Source organism: Ranitomeya variabilis, chromosome 1, assembly GCF_051348905.1.
Source record: "Ranitomeya variabilis isolate aRanVar5 chromosome 1, aRanVar5.hap1, whole genome shotgun sequence".
In the NCBI taxonomy this organism is placed as follows: Eukaryota; Metazoa; Chordata; class Amphibia; order Anura; family Dendrobatidae; genus Ranitomeya; species Ranitomeya variabilis.
The window spans coordinates 317840942-317861832 of NC_135232.1; the positions used below are offsets into that span (position 1 = coordinate 317840942).

Genomic DNA, 20891 nt, shown 5'->3' on the forward strand with positions numbered 1-20891 from the left:
ATTTTCAGAGTTTTCAGAGTTTCTTAACTAAATTGTAAAAAAAGAAAAAAAAAAAACACCAGTAAAACCTAAAAAACAGAAAAACGCTGCAAAATGATTTTACATTTAACAGAAAGGAATAGAAATATTATAAAGGTTAATAAAGAAGTTGTTGTTTTATCAAAATTCCATTTCTGTGCAGGTAAACATACCAGCCTGTCCTTCACCAAGAAAGATGAAACCCATAATCACATCCATCAGCACTACAGTTCTTTTTTATACCTGTAAGGAAATGTACACGATGAACCATCTTATTTGCTTAAATGTCTAAATAATATCAATTCTCCATACATCTATCTTTAATTATAAAAATCAATCCACTTCTATGCAGGCTTTCACATCTCTAATAAGCTATGATAATGTATGTATACAAGTATGATAACCGTATATACATCTGTTATTGTATCATTGATGGACTAACTGGTCATAAATAAGGGTTTCTTTGTTTGGCATGTGTATTAAATACTTTAAAGTAACCCCACAGGGCTATAAATTCCTTTGAGAAATGTAAAAAATAGCCTCTTGCGTGCCCTCATTAATCTCTCTAAAAATCATTATGTTATGTAGAACAACTATTCATCACTAGAGTAGTATATACTTACCATAATTAGCTGTTTAATGGTTTATGTAATGTAAAAAGCCATAGCCTTATTTATTACATGCAGTGTATATGTCTTGAAAATGTCCAGATATACATGCTAATGCCTCATATGGACTAACAAAAAACGCTCATACCAGTCAATATCCATAGTTAGAATAAGTTCACACTAGGGCATTTTTTCAACAATTTTTTTTTTATACAACAAAACCTGATCTCCTTTCAGGAAAGAAGCTGCAGAAAAAAGCATGCTTTGGTGCGTTTTTAATTCGGTTTTTGGTGTGGCTTTTTTTGTGGCGGTTTTGGCATGCTAGATCGGTCTCTTCTGCATGCTGATAAAGTTTAGTGTTGAAAAAAAAAGTCATATTCCATAGAATCAGGTTTTGGCACAAAAAATGCAGCAAAACCTGATACCTGCATTTTTGGTGCGTTTTTTCAGCATTTTTTCAACACGCATTCAAATCAATGGATGAAAAATGCTGAAAAATCACTGAAAAAAACAAACAAACAAGGCAAACAATGTGTGCCCATGAGATTTCTGAAATCTCATAGGCTTTGCTGTTACTGTAAAAGGCAGCTGAAAATTAGCATAACAAAGCAGCAAAAAATGCTTAGTGTGAACTTAAGGTACCTTCACACTAAACGATATCGCTAGCGATCCGTGACGTTGCAGCGTCCTGGCTAGCGATATCGTTGAGTTTGACAGGCAGCAGCGATCAGGATCCTGCTGTGCCATCGTTGGTCGGAGCAGAAAGGCCAGAACTTTATTTCGTCGCTGGATCTCCCGCAGACATCGCTGAATCGGTGTGTGTGACACCGATGTCTTCACTGGTAACCAGGGTAAACATCAGGTTACTAACCGCAGGGCCGCGCTTAGTAACCCGATGTTTACCCTGGTTACCACCATAAATGTAAAAAAAACCCAAAACAGTACATACTCACATTCCGGTGTCACGTCCCTCGCCGTCTGCTTCCCGCACTGACTGTGAATGCCGGCCGTAAAGCAGAGCACAGCGGTGATGTCACCGCTGCGCTCTGCTTTTACTTTACGGCCGGCACTCACAGTCAGTGCGGGAAGCAGACGGCGAGGGACGTGACACCGGAATGTATGTAGTGTTTGTTTTTTTTCACATTTACGATGGTAACCAGGGTAAACATCGGGTTACTAAGCGCGGCCCTGCGCTTAGTAACCCAATGTTTACCCTGGTTACCCGGGGACTTCGGCATCGTTGGTCACTGGAGAGCTGTCTGTGTGACAGCTCTCCAGCGACCACTCGACTTACCAATGATCACGGCCAGGTCATATCGCTGGTCGTGATCGTTTGTAAATCGTTTAGTGTGAAGGTACCTTTAGCCTTTAAGACAGAGACATTTGTATATGACCACTCCGAATATTGCCACTATATTTGTTATATTGGCAGTGCACATTAGTTCCTAAGTGATACTGTATATACTCGAGTATAAGCTGACCCGAGTACCTAACCTGACCTGGCACCTAATTTTGACACGCAAAACTGGGTAAGCTTATTGACTCGAGTATAAGCCGGGTATGTATTGTCGCCTCATCCCTATTCCAGTATGCATGGTTCCCCCCTGTCCTGCTCTGTATGGCTCCCACTGTTGTATTCATGGCTCCCCAGGTCCCCTCGTTGACTGCATGTGGAGCGCCCGCCTGGGCCGTGGGGATACTCAGTACCGGGCCAGTTCTTAAAGGGGATGTGGTCACAGCAGCAGTGACTCAGTCCATGGGCCTGGGCGTCCAATTAAAGGGGATAAAGTGTAGCGGGAAATAAAGTCTATAGAGCAATGTTCGTGACGCCAAGTGTGGTAGTCGGCCAGGGATGGCCGAGGCTGCTTAAAGGGATCTGCTGGGGCCAATGGTAAAGCAGCTTAGATGGTTTTACTACCCACAGGTGGAGCGGAGGCCCCAGGGCAACCAGGACAGTCTATGAGGGGTTGTAGATGTTGGGGTGCAGGAAATAATTGGAGGACACAGGAATTGCAGTCTTTTTATCTTTTTACCATTCAATTGCCAGTGCAGTCTGAGGTACAGAATACAGGTGATGTTGGAGGTTCGGGCAGCCTGGAAGCGATTTGGAATCCCCCTAGCCAGGTGGGGTTGGAAGCCTTCCTTTCTGCGCTGTTTGCAAGGTTCTAGATGCATTAGCTTTCCTCAAGTCCCTCTCTCAATCTGTTCTTTTAGTAGAACACTACCCGCATGGCAGGCAGCTCGAGCCTTTTTACAGGTGTCCCTCTCTCGTGGTGACTCCGGGCTCTACTCTGCTGCTGTGCCTTCAAGTGTCAGTTGTGGCCAGGAAACCTGCAATCTCCTGACCTCCGGTTTCTTCTGTGGGGCATACAGTTCCCACACAACCTCGGACTCCGGTGTCCGGTTTCTGCGCTCAATCCTGGGGGTGAACTCACTCGCAGCTCCATTCCCAGTCTTTCTCTCCTCCTATGCTTCCTCTGCCTTTACTGTCTCACACAGACTGACCTCTAACTCCTCCTCCAAGCCAGAACTTATAGGGAAGCTACCCGGAAACCGGGTTAAGAGCTCCCCTTTCTGGTCTGGAGTCAGAAAAGTGTTGAATGCTAGTGTTACCTGCTAACGGGATCCTTCTCACTTCCAGGCATCGCATCAACCTCCCCGGGAGGCAGGCAATACCACTGTGGCCTCCGGACTCCTGGGGCGCCACACATGGCTACCCCATCCCATCTTGTATGCATGGCTCCCCGGTCCCATCCTTGTATGCATGGCTCCCCCGGTCCCATCCTTGTATATGCATGGCTCCCCCGATTCCATCCATGGCATCACCCTACCGGGAAGCAGGCAATACCCCTGTGGCTTCCGGACTTTTGGGATCCACCCCCCCCCCCCATTAAATCCAGTTTTCCCAGACTGGGAAAACAAACAACAGGTGAAAACATACAACATTTTTGAATTGCATGTCAACTGTAACAGGTAAACACCAACTTTCCTTCCCTTTTATGGGAGATTCTTTTCTTGAATGTTACAAATAACAAAAGTGCAAACATATCAGAAGTGTCAAACATTTTTCAAGTGCAAAAATATCATTCAAGTGGGAAACATCACATTAATAACACTTTTATTCAGCAAGTTGTGAGATCCCGTACCGGGGTGTCCTTCTCACTAACAACAGTAATATGGGGGACCCGTTCCAACCCCCCAATGTAGGCTTTGGCATGCTGCAAGGCATAACTCTTCAGACCATTCTTCAGCTATACAAAACGTTTTTTGTTCTGGGTCACTTTCAAACAAACAAGGTTCTACTCACGCTGCAAGCGCATGGTAAAACCAATATTGGGCACTTTAAGAAGTGCTATGTACATGACAGTTCTGACCATTCACTGTCCATGGCCTCAATATCCTTTTGAACAAGTTAACTCTTTGAACAGGAACCTTACCAGGTTAATAAAACTTTAACTGCTTGCAGTCATACTTCCATGTCGTTTCAACTGATCATACTGTTTACAAGACAATACCTGGACATTGTGCTCTCTTGACCAGGAGTTCAGTCTTATGCCAGGTAAGACAAAGAGTTGGTCAGTACCCACTCTGGGAGTCCGAGTGCTCCGAGAGAGCATTTCCAATGTGGTCTGCGTAGCCCTAGAACACACTGTAGTTGGTGCTCTTATGGTCACAAGTGCAGATGTTACCTTTCCCGATAATGGAGCGGAACTGACTGCAGTTGATATAACTGCACACTCAGGGGCTTCAGGTTGCGGCTCAGGGTCAAATGCAGGTGACCTGGGTGCTGTTCCTTTTGGTGTGGACTTATGGACATGCAGAGCATAGCACCCCTTTTCACCCCAGTGTCTGTTGTATGAGACACAGTCTCCTGTTGTGAATTCTGCTCTTGGGCTCCCTCTGGTGGTTATAAGTGGTAGCGCTGCTGTCTTTGGAGGGCAGCATTCATCAGTGTCCACTTACAATTCTGACTGGGCTACTTAGTCTTGCTTGACCCTTTAGTCAGTGCCAGTTGTCCATTGTTCCTGGAGGATTCACATCCCTGCCTGGTCTCTCCTGCTTTGCTGCTCATTTCAACAAAGATAAGTTCTGGCTTTGTTTTTGCAGTCCACATGCTGTGGGCTTTATAGTTCAGTTCATTTCCATGTTTTGTCTTGTCCAGCTTGGTCTGTATAAGGATTTGTTCAGCCAAGCTGGTATCTCTGGAGATGCAGATATACCCTCCATATCTTTAGTTAGATGTGGAGATTTTGTATTTTCTGTGGTGGATATTTTCTAGTGTTTTAATACTGACCGCATAGTACTCTGTCCTATCCTTTATATTTAGCTAGAGCGGTCTCCTTTGCTAAATCCTGATTTCAGTCTGCGTATGTTATTTCCCTCTCCTCTCACAGTCAATATTTGTGGGGGGCTGTCTATCCTTTGGGGATTTTCTCTGAGGCAAGATAGTTTTCCCTTTTCTATCTCTAGGGGTATTTAGTCCTCCGGCTGTGTCGAGGTGTCTAGGGAGTGTTAGGTACATCCCACGGCTACTTCTAGTTGCGGTGTTAAGTTCAGGGTCTGCGGTCAGTACAGGTACCACCTTCTCCAGAGTATGTCTCATGCTGCTCCTAGGCCACCAGATCATAACAGTCTCCTGGGTAGAGATGCCTGTCCAGGTGTCCCTCTAAAAGGTGTGATTCCACGTCAAATCGGGTGACAAAGACCTCTGCCAGCATCCTGGGTACTTTGATGAACCCCCAGCCTGCTTTAATATGGAAAGCCACCACTGTGCCTTGTCTCCGGGGGCCCCGTTCTTCATAATTGGCCTTGCGGGCCTGGGCCTTAGCTCGCAGGTTTTGTTCCTCTATGGCCCTGCACCGGAGGTCTCGCTCTCTTTCTTCCTGCTCCCACTTGAGTGCGTGCTCCTGGGAGTATTCCTCCCTACTAACGACCTCTAAATGCTCCCCATCTGCTTGGGCCTTCTCAGGGAACCCCATCAGATCGGTGCCGGGGTGCTCCCACCGGAATTTCACCCATTCTCCACTCACTTCCTGGAGCTTTTCTCGGCTGCAGCAGGGCCATCAAATTGCGTAAAATACCCGAGGGCTGCTCCCAATCAATGCCCTCAATGTCTGTATACCTGGTCGGGTGGGGAGGATGGCGGAGCGTCAAAGGGCCCTATGAAGGTGTCTTTGGCTACTGGGGCAGGATCATTCTCCTTACCTCCCACTGCTGTGTTTTCGATGCCGGACTCCTCCGTAGGGGGCTGAGATGCTGGGTGCCTGGTCGTCTGCTGCTCCCATGCCTTCTCTGCTGCAAAGAAGCATGACCACCGGAGCTGACAGCATAGCTCCTGCACCTCAGCCCCAAGTACCTCTGGGTGCATTGCTGACGGCTGGTCATATGCCTCTTCCCATTGGCTGAGGCAGCTTCCTGCTTCCTTCCCATCCTCTGGGTGACTTCCGCTCGCCATCTTGCCGGCTGGGTTCTGGGCCGCACCTTCCTGTTCTTCCCACGCTCTCTTCCTTGGGCGGTCCCTTCTTCTCAGTTTTCCACCATCACAGACCAGGATGCGGATCTTTTTAGTGTATGGACATATTTCCTTCAAATAGTAGTATCGGTGAGGGGCGGTCATGACTTTCGCACCGTTCTTCCGAGCTCCACCCACGACAGCATGCCCTTCTCCTCCTGCACGCCAAAGGCTGCTGCAATGGCGGCAATTTCCCAGTTCAACGATTTTTTAGGCACACAAGACCCAGTTTAATGGGTCGGTCCATCCTGTTCGTGATGCCAAATTGGAGCGCCCGCCAGTGCCATGGGGATACTTGGAACCTGGCCGGTTCTTAAAGGGGAGGTGGTCACAGCAGCAGTGACCCGGTTCGTGGCCCAGGGCATCCAATTAAAGGGTATAAAATGTAGTGGGAAATAAAGTTTCTAGAGTAATGTTCGTGATGTCACCTGTGGTACTCGGCCAGGGATGGCTGATGCTGCTTAAAGGGGTCCGCTGGGGACAATTGCAATGCAGCTTAGATGGTTTTACTCCCCACAGGTGGAGCGGAGGCCCCAGGGCAACCAGGACAGTCTATGAGGGGCTGTAGATGTTGGGGTGCAGAAAATAATTGGAGGACACAGGAATTGCAGTCATTTTACCTTTTAATTACCAGTGCAGTCCGAGGCACAGAATACAGGTGATGTTGGAGGTTCAGGCAGCCTGGAAGCTATTCGGAATCCCCCTAGCCAGGTGAGTGGTACCACCTGACCGCTGAGCCCGGGAACAGGAAGAGCCGGCGCCGCGACAGAGATGCAGGGACGGAGATGCAGCGATGGAGGGTGAGTATTGATGTATTCTGGAAGCCGGCGGCTGCAGCTGTCACTGTGCTACAGCCGCCGGCTCCCCGCTCCCCCTCCTGCTTTCTGGACCATGACTCGTGTATAAGCTGAGGGGGGCGTTTTCAGCACAAAAAAAGTGCTGAAAATCTCGGCTTATTCATGAGTATATACAGTAAGTGTATCTTGTCCTTAACCATAAGTAGGATTTTTCAGATTATTCACTTTTAATTTCCTTTTACTGTGAATGTGTGGTTTACATATTTCAGGGTATGGCAAGGGTAAGGATTAAATTAAACGTAATTTGCCATAGGACACATGTCAAGCTGTGACTCGTAGTAAATCAGAATTGCAGTGTTCACTGCTCACCTACCGCACTAGGCAGCATCTATAGTAAAAAGTTGGTCACACTTGTCAAACACTATGTTTGACAATTGTGACCAACCTGTCAGTCAGTTTTCCAAGCGATGCTACAGATCGCTTGGAAAACTTTAGCATTCTGCAAGCTAATTTCGCTTGCAAAATGCTAAAAAAAAACGCGAAAAAAAGTGAAAAAACGCAAAAAAAAAAGCAGATTTCTTGCAGAAAATTTCCGGTTTTCTTCAGGAAATTGCTGCAAGAAATCCTGACGTGTGCACATACCCTAAGGCTAGGGTCACATTGCGTTATGTGACCGCGTTTAACGGACTACGTTACACCGCGGCATAATGCGGTGTTAACGTAGTCCGTTAACGCCGCCATAGCCTGTAATGGTGAGCGCATCGCTAGCGCACGCCCACATTGGGCGGGCGCTAGCGATGTCGCGTGATTTGAGTGACGGACCTCGGACGCTGCTTGCAGCGTCCGCGGCGCGCCCGAGGTCCGTTCCTCGCTAGTGCAGATCGGGGATCTGCGCTAGCGGGGACGCCGAATGCGGACCCTAGAGAAGCATTGCGTTAGGGCAATCCGTTAAGCGCATAGCGCTAGCGAATTGCGCTAACGCAATGTGAACCTAGCCTTACTGTTTTTGGTCTCCCTTGTAAGCTTCATTTCATTACTGACTTTAGCTCTTCTAATGCTTACCCTGCATTCCTTGCAAACATCATTATATTCTTCTTTAAATATACCCCTTCTTTCCATTTAACCCCTTCATGACCTTGGGATTTTCCGTTTTTCCGTGTTTGTTTTTTGCTCCCCTTCTTCCCAGAGCCATAACTTTTTTATTTTTCCATCAATATGGCCATGTGAGGGCTTATTTTTTGCGAAATAAGTTGTACTTTTGAGCGACATTATTGGTTTTAGCATGTGGTATACTAGCAAACGGGAAAAAAAATTCCAAGTGCGGTGAAATTGCAAAAAAAGTGCAATCCCAGACTTGTTTTTTGATTGGCCTTTTTACTAGGTTCACTAAATGCTAAAACTGACCAGCCATTATGATTCTCCAGGTCATTACGAGTTCATAGACACCAAACATGTCTAGGTTCTCTTTTATCTAAGTGGTGAAAAAAAATTCCAAACTTTGCTAAAACCCCCCAAAACAATTGCGCCATTTTCCGATACCCGTAGCGTCTCCATTTTTCATGATCTGGCGTCAGGTGAGGGCTTATTTTTTGCATGCCGAGCTGGCATTTTTAATGATAGCATTTTGGTGCAGATATACGTTCTTTTAATCGCCCGTTATTGCATTTTAATGCAATATCGCGGTGACCAAAAAAAGTAATTCTGACGTTTCAACTTTTTTTCTCGCTACGCCGTTTAGCGATCAGGTTAATCATTTTTTTTTTTATTGATAGATCGGGCGATTCTGAATGCGGCGATACCAAATATGTGTAGGTTTGATTTTTTTTAATTGATTTATTTTGAATGGGGCGAAAGGGGGGTGATTTAATAAATATTTTTTAATTTTTTTCAACATTTTTTTTTTTTTTTACTTTTGCCGTGCTTCAAAAGCATCCATGGGAGGCTAGAAGCTGGCATAGCCTGATCAGCCTTGATACATAGCAGCGATCATCAGATCGCTGCTATGCAGCAGAAATGCAGGTGTGCTATGAGCGCGAACCACAGGGGGGCGTTCACAGCAGGCTGGCATTAGTAACCATAGAGGTCTCAAGTACCTCTATGGTTACCATTCTGACGCATCGCTGACCCCCCGATCATGTGACGGGGGTCGGCGATGCTCTCATTTCTGTCCACCCGGCCGGAAGCGCCGGTTAAATGCTGCTGTCAGCGTTTCACAGCGGCATTTAACCACTTAATAGCGGCGGGTGAATCGCGATTTCACCCGCCGCTATTGCGGGCACATGTCAGCCGTTCAAAACAGCTGACATGTCCCAGCTTTGATGTGGGCTCACCGTCGGACCGCTGTATCAAAGCGCAGTATCTGACCTCGGACGTACTATCCTGTCCGAGGTCAGAAAGAGGTTAATACAAATTTCTTCTTTCCTTTTTAACAAGTGATTAAGTTCTCTGTTCATCCATCCTGGTCTCTTTAACCCCTTAATCCCATATGACGTACAATCCCATCGAGATGACCTGGGACTTAATTCCCAGTGACGGGATAGTACGTCATATGCGATCGGCCGCGCTCACGGGGGGAGCGCGGCAGGGTGTCAGCTGACTATCGCAGCTGACATCCGGCACTATGTGCCAGGAGCGGTCACGGACCTCCCCTGGCACATTAACCCCCGGAACACTACGATCAAACATGATCGCAGCGTTCCGGCTGTACAGGGAAGCATCGCGCAGGGAGGGGGCTCCCTGCGTGCTTCCCTGAGACCCTCGATACAAGGCGATGTGCTCACCTTGTACCGAGCGTCTCCTCCCTGCAGGCCCCGGATCCAAAATGGCCACGGGGCTACATCCGGGTCGTGCAGTGAGGTGGCTTACCAGCGCCTGCTCAGAGCAAGCGCTGGTAAGCCTGCAGCCCTGCATGTCAGATCGCTGATCTGACACAGTGCTGTGCAAAGTGTCAGATCAGCGATCTGTCACTATAACATGATGCCCCCCCCCAGGCAATGTTATAAAGTAAAAAAAAAAATATTCACGTGTAAAAAAAAAATAAAAAAAAAATTCCTAAATAAAGAATAAAAAATAAATAATGTTCCTATAAATGCATTTCTTTATCTAAATAATAAAAAAACAATAAAAGTACACATATTTAGTATCGCCGCGTCCATAACAACCCCACCTATAAAGCTGTCCTGCCAGTTATCCCCTTCAGTGAACGCGGTAAAAAAACAAAAAAAAACGAGGCAAAAAACAATGCTTTATTATCATACCACCGAACAAAAAGTTGAATAACATGCGATCAAAAGGACGGATATAAATAACCATGGTACCGCTGAAAACGTTATCTTGTCACGCAAAAAACAAGCTGCCACACAGCATTATCAGCAAAAAAATAAAAAAAGTTATAGTTCCCAGAATAAAGCAATGCAAAAATAATTATTTTTTCTATAAAAGTTTTTATCGTATAAAAGCGCCAAAACATAAAAAAATGATATAAATGAGGTATCGCTGTAATCGTACTGACCCGAAGAATAAAACTGCTTTATCAATTTTACCAAAAGTGGAACGGTATAAACGCCCCCTGAAAAGAAATTCATGAATAGCTGGTTTTTGGTCATTCTGCCTCACAAAAATCGGAATAAAAAGCGATCAAAAAAAGTCACGAGCCTTAAAATGTTACCAATAAAAATGTCAACTCGTCCCACAAAAAAAAAAAAAGACCTCACATGACTCTGCGGACCAAAATATGCAAAAATTATAGCTCTCAAAATGTGGAGACGCAAAAACTATTTTAAAAAGCGTCTTTTAGTCTGTGACAGCTGTCAATCATAAAAATCTGCTTAAAAAAACGCTATAAATAGTAAATCAAACCCCCCCCTTCATCACCCCCTTAGTTAGGGAAAAATAATAAAATTTTAAAAATTGATTTATTTCCATCTTCCCATTAGGGCTAGGGTTAGGATTAGGGCTAGGGTTAGGGTTGGGGCTAGGGTTTCAGTTAGAATTAGGGGTTTCCACTGTTTAGGCACATCAGTGGCTCTCCAAACGCGATATGGCATCGGATCTCAATTCCAGCCAATTCTGCGTTGAAAAAGTGCGCCCAAACAGGGGTTTACCCCAACATATGGGGTATCAGCGTACACAAGACAAATTGGACAACAACTTTTGGGGTCCAATTTCTCTTGTTACCCTTGGGAAAATAAAAATTTGGGGGGCTAAAAAACCATTTTTGTGGGAAAAAAAGATTTTGTATTTTCACTGCTCTGCTTTATAAACTGTAGTGAAACACTTGGGGGTTCAAAGTTCTCACAACACATCTAGATAAGTTCCTTGGGCGGTCTAGTTTCCAATATGGGGTCACTTGTGGGGGGTTTCTACTGTTTAGTTACATCAGGGGCTCTGCAAATGCAACGTGATGCCTGCAGACCCATCCATGTAAGTCTGCATTCCAAATGGCGCTCCTTCCCTTCTGAGCTCTGCCATGCGCCCAAACGGTGGTCCCCCCCCCCACATATGGGGTATCAGCGTGCTCAGGACAAATTGGACAACTTTTGGGGTCCAATTTCTCCTGTTACCCTTGGGAAAATACAAAACTGGGGGCTAAAAAAAAAAATTTTGTGGGAAATTTTTTTTTATTTTCACTGCTCTGCGTTATAAACTGTAGTGAAACACTTGGGGATTCAAAGCTCTCACAACACATCTAGATAAGTTCCTTAGGGGGTCTACTTTCCAAAATTGTGTCACTTTTGGGGGGTTTCAATGTTTAGGCACATCAGTGGCTCTCTAAACGCAACATGGCGTCCCATGTCAATTCCAGTCAATTTTGCATTGAAAAGTCAAATGGCGCTCCTTCCCTTCCAAGCTCTGCCATGCGCCCAAACAGTGGTTTACCCCCACATATGTGGTATCAGCATACTCAGGACAAATTGTACAACAACTTTTGGGGTCCAATTTCTTCTCTTATCCTTGGGAAAATGAAAAATTGGGGGGGAAAAGATTATTTTTTGAAAAAATATGATTTTTTATTTTTACGGCTCTGCATTATAAACTTTTGTGAAGCACTTGGTGGGTCAATGTGCTCACCACACATCTAGATAAGTTCCTTAGGGGGTCTACTTTCCAAAATGGTGTCACTTGGTGGGGTTTCAATGTTTAGGCACATCAGGGGCTCTCCAAACGCAACATGGCGTCCCATCTCAATTCCAGTCAATTTTGCATTGAAAAGTCAAATAGCACTCCTTCCCTTCCGAGCCCTGCCGTGCGCCCAAACAGTGGTTTACCCCTACATATGGTGTATCGGTGTACTGAGGACAAATTGTACAACAACTTTTGGGGTCCATTTTCTCCTGTTACCCTTGGTAAAATAAAATTGGAGCTGAATAAATTTTGTGTGAAAAAAGTTAAATGTTCATTTTTATTTAAACATTCCAAAAATTCCTGTGAAACACCTGAAGGGTTAATAAAACTTCTTGAATGTGATTTTGAGCACCTTGAGGGGTGCAGTTTTTAGAATGGTGTCACACCTGGTTATTTTCTATCATATAGACCCCTCAAAATGACTTCAAATGAGATGTGGTCCCTAAAAAAAAATGGTGTCGTAAAAATAAGAAATTGCTGGTCGACTTTTAACCCTTATAACTCCCTAACGAAAAAAAAAATTTTGTTTCCAAAATAGTGTTGATGTAAAGTAGACAAAGGGACGAAGAGACCCATCTTGGACAATCGATCCACCATGACCCATATCACGGTACAACTGGAAGAAACCAGTAGGAAACCTTCTGGGGTCTTATTGCGAGCACATGAGGGACTAGCGGCTATAAAACTGCAGACATTTAGACGCATCTTGAGCCATCAGTAGTGCCGTGAAATCAGCTGCATGGTTTTTCTCAGCCCTGCATGACCAGCAAGTTTAGAGGAATGCCCCCACAGCAGTATACATCTCCTGTCTGGGACAGAAACGAGCGTCTTACCTGGAGGTGGTTGCAACAGCCGGACCGATGCAACGGTGATCATTCTAGAAGGATCAATGATGTGGCGGGGTTCCTCCTCTTGGTTGTTGGAGATAAAAGATCTGGACAAAGCATCAGCATTGATGTTCTTCTCAGCTGGACGGAAGTGTAGATGGAAGTCAAACCGGCTTCCTCCTGGTAACAGGGGAAGGTCCACCTCATTAAAGCTTACCCCCGGGAACAGTGGATGCAGCCTAGTTCCAGACCTGGCACAAAGGTACCCGCTGTCTTGTCGTCCCCCTTACACTACCCCTCTCCTTTAGCTCACCATTCCATGGGCGACACCTCTCTGTACTCCACTATTCTCTTCTGAAGGGGGACAGATGCCCACAATTTCTGCCTCCCTTGCACCACATTCTGCCAGTAAGGCTCATTGGGGGTACTCCAAACTTCAGATTGAGTGGTAGAGAGCGGGAGTCCATCTGAGTTCCATGGAGCAGCAATCTCTGGAGCCTATTCCTCTTCTAGGTCAACATGTGGCAGGTCAAGAAATTCTTCCCCTTTATCTTTCTCAGCTGCAGGAGGAAATGTCTCAGGTACACTTCGCATCTCTTCCATCTGGTCAGGATCCCTTGGACTGGCGGGCAGTAATCTATCCAGTCCAGGAAACGAAGTAAGTGGTTTTTCCTCCTCACAATCTGGAACCGTGGGAGCGGGCGTTTCAGGAACACTAGTCACTTTCTCCCTTCTTTTGGAAACTTGGGTCAGGTAAAGTAGCAATATACTTCTGTGGACTACTCGGGTAGGCGTCCCTCCTTCCCCTTTGGGCTGTTCTTCACAGACGGGACCTTTGAATTCAATTTGGAACTTCACCAGACTTGCATCCACGTGCCTGACCAACGCATACATCTCACCATAGTCAGTCGACACCTTCTCCATCTCTTCTCAGAATCCGACGTCATGGCTCTATCTGGCTCTTGGTGTTGCTCCTCTCTTCCCGCCTAACCATTTCTCCCAGGGGCGGCGTTCTCTCCAATTAGCAAGACCTTTGGAGGGGTGAGCGGAACTTCACCGTCGGCTGTCTTGGGTAGGGCAACTTCTGGACTGGTGTCCCAGTCTTCTACACATCCAACACCCCCCTTCTGCGCCTGTCTGGTGAGCGCTTTGGTCAGGATCGCCGTCCTCTACGGGAAGCATACCCTTTCTGCATGCGCTCACCACCCCATGATACAGGGTTAAATTCTGGGGCTGCGGAAATTTTTCTCATGCTCCGCACCTCTCCTCTAACTTCTTTTATCTTCTGCCGTGAATTACCTCAGGGTATAACGTTGGACTCCAAGACAGCAGCAAGGGTTTCCTTCAGGCTTTCGCCTTCTTCCCGTATTTTCTGTATTCCCTGCCGGTCTTGCAGCATTATGTCAGGGGGTCCTACGCCTAAGCCATCCCGCTTAACAACTGCAGCATGGATCTCCTGCAGCGTGTTCATGTATTGACTCCCCCTCCCTTTGGACACGGTGGAAAAAACGCATACGCAAGTCTCCGACATCTGTCGAGTCCCTGTGCATCTCCTCTAGAATCAGTAGCACCTTGCTAAAGGTATCGCACTCATGGGGAGGCTGTAACATAACGGAGGTCCTCACCTCTCCGTCCACAGCCATCAGGGCAATCTCTGCCTCCGTTACAGGGGTCATGGGGTACATCTTCAATATACCCCTGACTTGCTCAGTCCAGCTCCATAGCAGAATGTTGCTCCCTGTAAACTTAGGGAGGTTACTCAATATTGTCCCCAGCGGTATATTAGCTCTTGGAGCTCCCCTAACCGCTTGGTCTGACCCCTCCATTCTGTTGGACTGCATCCTGCCGACTACGCCAAGTGTAAGCAGGTTGCAGGATGCAGTAACGGACCGGAGCAGAGCAAGGGTTAGCAAGTTTAATAGCGGGAATACTCGACACAGGGAGGTAAAGGGTTAAACAATGGATTAAACAATAAAAATGGCAAAGGATATGGTGAAGTGAAGAACATCGGTTCAGATAACAGCAGTCTGGTAGCACTTGTACCAGGAAGTCTTTAAACTTTAACTCCTGCTGTGAACTCAATAGCATCGGCAACGGCTGGCGCAGTGTCTTTTCCAGAAAGGTACTGTAGTAACGATTGTCCATCATCTGGCGGCAGAGGTCAGTCTCCGTTACCTTCCGCTGAGCCTAGTCCATATATTACAGTGGCTGAAAAGGGGTATGGGCCACAGTCCTGTTGGGGCCCAACGTGGCTCTTCAAATATCCAATATCTAATGAAGTCAAGGCACAAGTATCAGTTACATATGTGGTCACTTATATGGTACGTGTACTGTACTCACGGTCATGAAGCACACGGCACCTTGTTCTCTGTCAGCTACTGGGCACACTGCACTCTTCTCTCTATGCTGCGCGCTGCCTGCTCTTGCCAAGACTGAAGCGCTGACAACCACTGGCATGCTGCTTCTCCAGCGGGATGCTGCACCCGATCTCTCTCTTGCTCTGTGGTGATCAACGGGCACTCTGCACGTCTCTCCTTTGTCTCTGGCAGCGGTGGCGGTGAGGATTCTTGAGCGCGAGGCTGCACTATACGGATGCTCTGAGACCATCGCACTCACTGGTCCCTGCGGCTCGCGACAACGGACGCTGACCTGCATGTGGCTGGTGCTCCCAGTACGGAGCACTTCTCTCCCTGGCTGCTGCTGAACAAACCTGGCTCTGCACTCTCTGCAGCAGTCTCTCCCTCTGGATTGCTGTGGGGCACACTGCTTCACTCAGCGCAGCAGTCTCTGTCCTTCTGGTCTGCTGCAGCGCGGTACTCTGTGTGGGGACGGGGAGCGGAGCGCACCGCTCACCTGACTGCGTGCTGCCCTCCTATCGCGCCAAACTCCTCTCCTGCATGCGCTTTTTCCTTCTCTTTCTCTGCCCCCCCTCGGACAGTAGGAAGCTACGCTAGGGTTTCCTCCAGGCAAAAGGAAGGTCCGCCTCACTAAAGCGTCATCCTGGGAACAGTGGATGCAGTCTCTCTAGTTCCGGACCCGGCACACAGGTACCCACTGTCTCGTCGTCCCCCTTACACTGGGAAAAAGCAGAATGAAAAACAAAAACGCAAAAACAGAAAATCCCAAGGTCGTGATGTGATTAATGGGTTTGAGGATGAGGGAAGGTATGATTCGATTTTTTTTCTTTTTACAGATATAATTGCAAATTTATTTTTTAGTCCCTATGGGGAACCTACCATTGTTTGATTGCTTATACTATATACTGTAATGTATCAGCATTGCAGTATAGAGTGAATTGTGACAGGAGAGGGGGTCTGCTATGTGAGACAATGCAACAATGACATAATTTACATGCTGCTGTCAGAGACTGACAGCGGCATCTTAATGATTAAATTGGAGCGATCAGAGCAAGCTCCAGTCACGGTGGTAACAAGCAGGAGCTTCCTATGTAACGCAGCTGGTATCTGGAATAAAGCAGGCTCAGCTATGATGAGCTATGAACCTATGACGAAAATGCAAGGGATAGGTTTTGTTTGGTCGCTACCGCCTTCTGCGCCCTGCCATACTCACCTGTCCTCAGTGTCCCGGCGCGTCTCCTCAGCTGCAGCGTCTTCCTCTCAGTATTCACTTCTGGCTTCTACTGCTCGTCAGGTGCGCGCACACTTCTAAATTCTGTTGTAGCGCTCCTTTCCCTGTCCTCTCTATTGTCTTGGAGGACCTCCACCCGGAAGCACTGCGCAGCACGGCCTTATTAACCAGCCCCTTCCATTCCCCTGTGCCTGATGCTCATTTGTAATTTCAAGTGATCTAGGCCGTACGCTTTTTTGCCATTCCCTACGTTCTGATTTTGGTTCTTTCTTTGTTCCTCCTCAGATCCAGTCCTGTGTCTGTGCCGTACCTGTCAGTCCCGTGCTTCTACCTCCAGTCCTGTGTCTGTGCCATACCTGTCAGTTCCGTGCCTCTGCCGTGCCCGTCCAGTCCTGAGTGTGCCATACCTGCCAGTTCCATTACTCTGTCTACCTTGTTCGTGCTCCAGTCTTCCGTCGGACTGCCTACTCCCTCCGTCCAGTCTGTGACTCCGTTACTTTCTCTCTCTCACCCTGATCCTCCAGCTGCCGAGGCGATTGTCCCCCACGGGCCTGCCCCTAACTCGCCCTGTATAGGGGGTGGTCCATCTGGTCAGCACGCCCGTGGGTGGGTCATTGTCTCAGTCCAGTGGGTCCACTCTTTGTATTCTCTGTAGAATCGTTACAGGTTTTTATAGGCTAACCTAGTTAATTCTTGCCACCTAAACCACACATAGGATGAATCGGAGCATAGCTGCACACCAGCCAGGTATGCCTTGTGCAGGCATGTACTACGGAGGACAGAGAATGAACTTCAATCCAATATTGCAGCCAGCATGCAGCCAGCGGGTAAGGAAAGGGTGAATCAAACACCCGAAAACCCCGCCCCTATAGCTGAAAATTGTTCCCTCCAAATTCAGGTGACAGAGTCCCTTTAAGACACCAGCAGTGACGGGGTTACCTCCCCTGAGAACAAGAACACTGGGCCATGGCATTCACCACCCCAATCCTGTCCTATCAAAACTTAAAAATACAAATAAAAAAAATCCATCCCATCCCCCAATAACACTGGTGGAAAAGAAAGTGTGAAAGTGCTGGCTTTTCCCACCAGTGGGGTATAGAGTACACTACTGCTTATCCTGCCACTCCTCACTGTAATCTGTAATGGCAAAATGTGCAGCAGTCAGCACAATGGAAATATGACCTCTGAGCTTCACTGTGGGTGAGATGAGATTGGCTGTGGGAAAGCAGGAAGCAGGAAATAGCGAGTGACATCCACGGAGCAGCTGCAGAGTGTCCGTGTATCTGGAGCGCGGGCTGTGGTGACGGAGAGCTGCACTCACTAGGTATTGGGGCAGTGATGCGTCGTTCGTGAACCATCCGAGACAAAGAGCCGGCATTATGATGTGACTGACAGGGGCCGGCTCACCTGGGAGCTGAGCCATTTTTTCCCCCCTGTTGTTTGCTCAGCATCTTCCTGCCTGACTGGGGCTGGGAGGGGTGAAGGAGGAGACTAGAGCAGTGTATAATGGGGAATGACTGGCAAAGATCTGTGGTGACTGGGCTCCTCCTCCCAAATCACCACACACATTACTGGGATTGTGTACTGAGTGCTGCTGTGATAATATCACAATGTGCAGCCACAGACAGTGGTGGGTGTTTGGCAGGAGCACTAGTGACAGGAGGAGGATTTCTACCTCTCCTCAATTCCTGGAGTTCCTGCTGCTCTACAGTGGGAAAGTAATGCTAGAAATCTGAGGGAGACAAATGCTGTGGACAGGTCCCGGTATATAAGAAGTCAGCAGCACTGACTCGTACACGTGGCCTCTATAGCCCCTAACCCTTTCACACATCAGTTATTTGCCATCAGTTGCAATCCGTCGAATTTAGAAAAAAACGGATCCAGCAAATGATGTCATCGGATCCGTTTTTTCTCAAAAACTTGTGTTAGCGACGGATGGCCTCACATTTCATCTGTCGTTCGCCGGATCCGCCAAAAATTGTCCGACGGCCGGAGACGACGGACAAAGTAAGGCTGTGTGCACACGATGTGGATTTTGTGCGGATTTGCAGCGTTTTATGCCGCGCAGTTCCACAAAGGGATTTACAGTACAATGTAAACCAATGGCAAAACAAAATTGCTGTGCTAATGGTGCGGTAAAATCCGGATGGGAAAACACAGCGGATTGAAAGAAGCAGCATTTCACTTCTTATGTGCGGATCTGCAGCGTTTCTGAACCCTTCCATTATAGAAATCAGCAGGGGTAAAAAAACGCCGAAAATCTGCACAAAATCCGCAACAAAAATGCTAAAAATCCGCATTAAAAAACCATGTCAAATCCGCACCTGCGTTTTCTGCCAGGAGATGCGGATTTTGTGCACCCCAATCCGCAACGTGTGCACATAGCCTAACATTTTTTGTCTCCGTCGAAAAAACAGACAGCGACGGATCCAGCGCCGTCCGGTGTTTGCTAGAGTGGAAGCCTATGGGCGACGGATTCCGTTTTTATAACTGAGCATGCTCCAATTTTTTTTTCTTAGGATCCTTTAGCCAACCCCCTTAGTCGGATCCATCGCATTAGTTTTTCAGAATCTGTGACGGATCCGTCGAGCCAACAGATTATGACTGACCACAAAAAAATGATGTGTGAAAGGGGCCTAAGTGTGCAATCATGGAATGCGACCTTTTTTATTTCTGCTCTTTCATTTTTCCCTCCACTTTTTATAAGAGATGTAACTTTGATTTTGTCAATGGGAAAATAATAAATGTGTGGGCTTGTGTTTTTTCATTTTTTTATTTTATTGGGGTGAAAAAATACTTGAGTTGCAATTTTCCATCTGGTACTTCTATATATTAAATGTTGGGGTACGTATGATTCTTTGATTGCTTCTTAAAGCATTTTTTTGTGGCACTGTGACCAAAACCTCACAATTCTGCCATTATATATTTTTTTATGTGAATGACAGGGTATTGTATATTGGCCTCCAATTGATGTGAATAGCAGGAGGATGTGTTTTACCTGGCCACGGCCACTATACAGTAGACAGAGAAGGTCTGTAACTGGTCAGTTCTGGCCACCGCTAACACAGAGCAGCTGATCGGCAGGGGCGCCAGGCTTCACATCACCTCCTCAGTCATCCATATAGTATAACATACTCCTCGTAGTCCTCCATATATTAAAATACACTGCTCAGTCCTCCATATAGTATAATACATTCCTCATAGTGCTCCATATAGTATAATGCACCACCATAGTCATCCATGTAGTACAACTCCCTTCCCATAGTATAATGCACCCTATAGTTCTTCATATAGTATGATGTGTTCCACATAGTCCTCGATATAGTATAATGCAGCCACCCCACAGAATATAATGTAGCCCCCTGAGTATAATGCAGCCCCACCATACAATATAATGTAACTCCCCATAGAATATAATGCAGCCCACTCATATAGTATAATGCAGCCCAACCATAGAATATATTGTAGCCCCCTCATAGAGTATAATGCAGCCCCCATAGGATATAATTCAGCCCCCCATAGAATATAATGTAGCCCCTCCATAGAATACAATGTAGCCGCCTCATAGAGTATAATGAAGCCCCCCATACAATATAATCTAGCCTCCCATAGAATATAATGCAGCCCCCATAGCATACAATGTAGCCCCCTCATAGAGTTTGATGCAATCACCCCTCATAGAATATAATAAATTTAATACATAGAATAAATGTAATACATAGAATATAATGTAGCCCCCAGAGAATATAATACAGCCCACCTCCCCATAGAATATAATGTACCCCCATAGAATATAATACAGCCCCCCATAGAATATAATACCCATTGAATATAATACAGCCCCATAGAATATAATACAGTCCCCCTTAGAATATAATACAGCCCCCCATAGAATATAATGTAGGCCTCCATAGAATTTAATACAGCCCCCTATAGAATGTAATACAGCCCCCCATAGAATATAATACAGCCCCCCATAGAATATAATGTAGGCGACCCCCCCTCTCCCCTTACTCATTCATATATATAAAAAAACAAAACGCTTTCTCTTCCATCATTGCATTGAACTGTATTGGCGTCATAGACGCCGGTATAGTTGAATGAGTCAGCGCTGGCAGTGGGGCAGTCGGCGCTGGTGGGGAGGAGTCGGCCCTGGAGGGGGAGAGTCGGCGCTGGCGGCAGGCGACTGGTTGGGGGCCCCTGGGGGAGCGGGGGCCCTAGGCAACTGCCTGGTCTGCCTGGTGAGAACGCTGACTCTACTTGGGAGAAGTACTCCTACCTCCAAGGAGGAGCAGAGCACATTGCCTGGTGCCTGCAGGTTGAGACCTGCAGAGGAAAGGACTCTGTTAACCCTTTATTTGTTTTGTTTTTCCATTAAAGGGACACTGTCACCTGAATTTGGAGGGAACAATCTTTA

General features: G+C 46.7%; 1 protein-coding gene across 2 annotated transcripts in view; it reads left to right on the forward strand.

The window, feature by feature from the left end:
• Positions 1–17668: 17668 nt before the first annotated feature.
• The window catches only part of TEP1 (telomerase associated protein 1), a 74233-nt gene continuing 71010 nt past the window's right edge, over positions 17669–20891 (forward strand). For both annotated transcript variants that reach the window (XM_077297805.1, XM_077297815.1), the window contains exon 1: positions 17669–17798. The gene's annotated coding sequence lies outside the window, so the exon portion shown is untranslated. The remainder of the gene's footprint in view (positions 17799–20891) is intronic.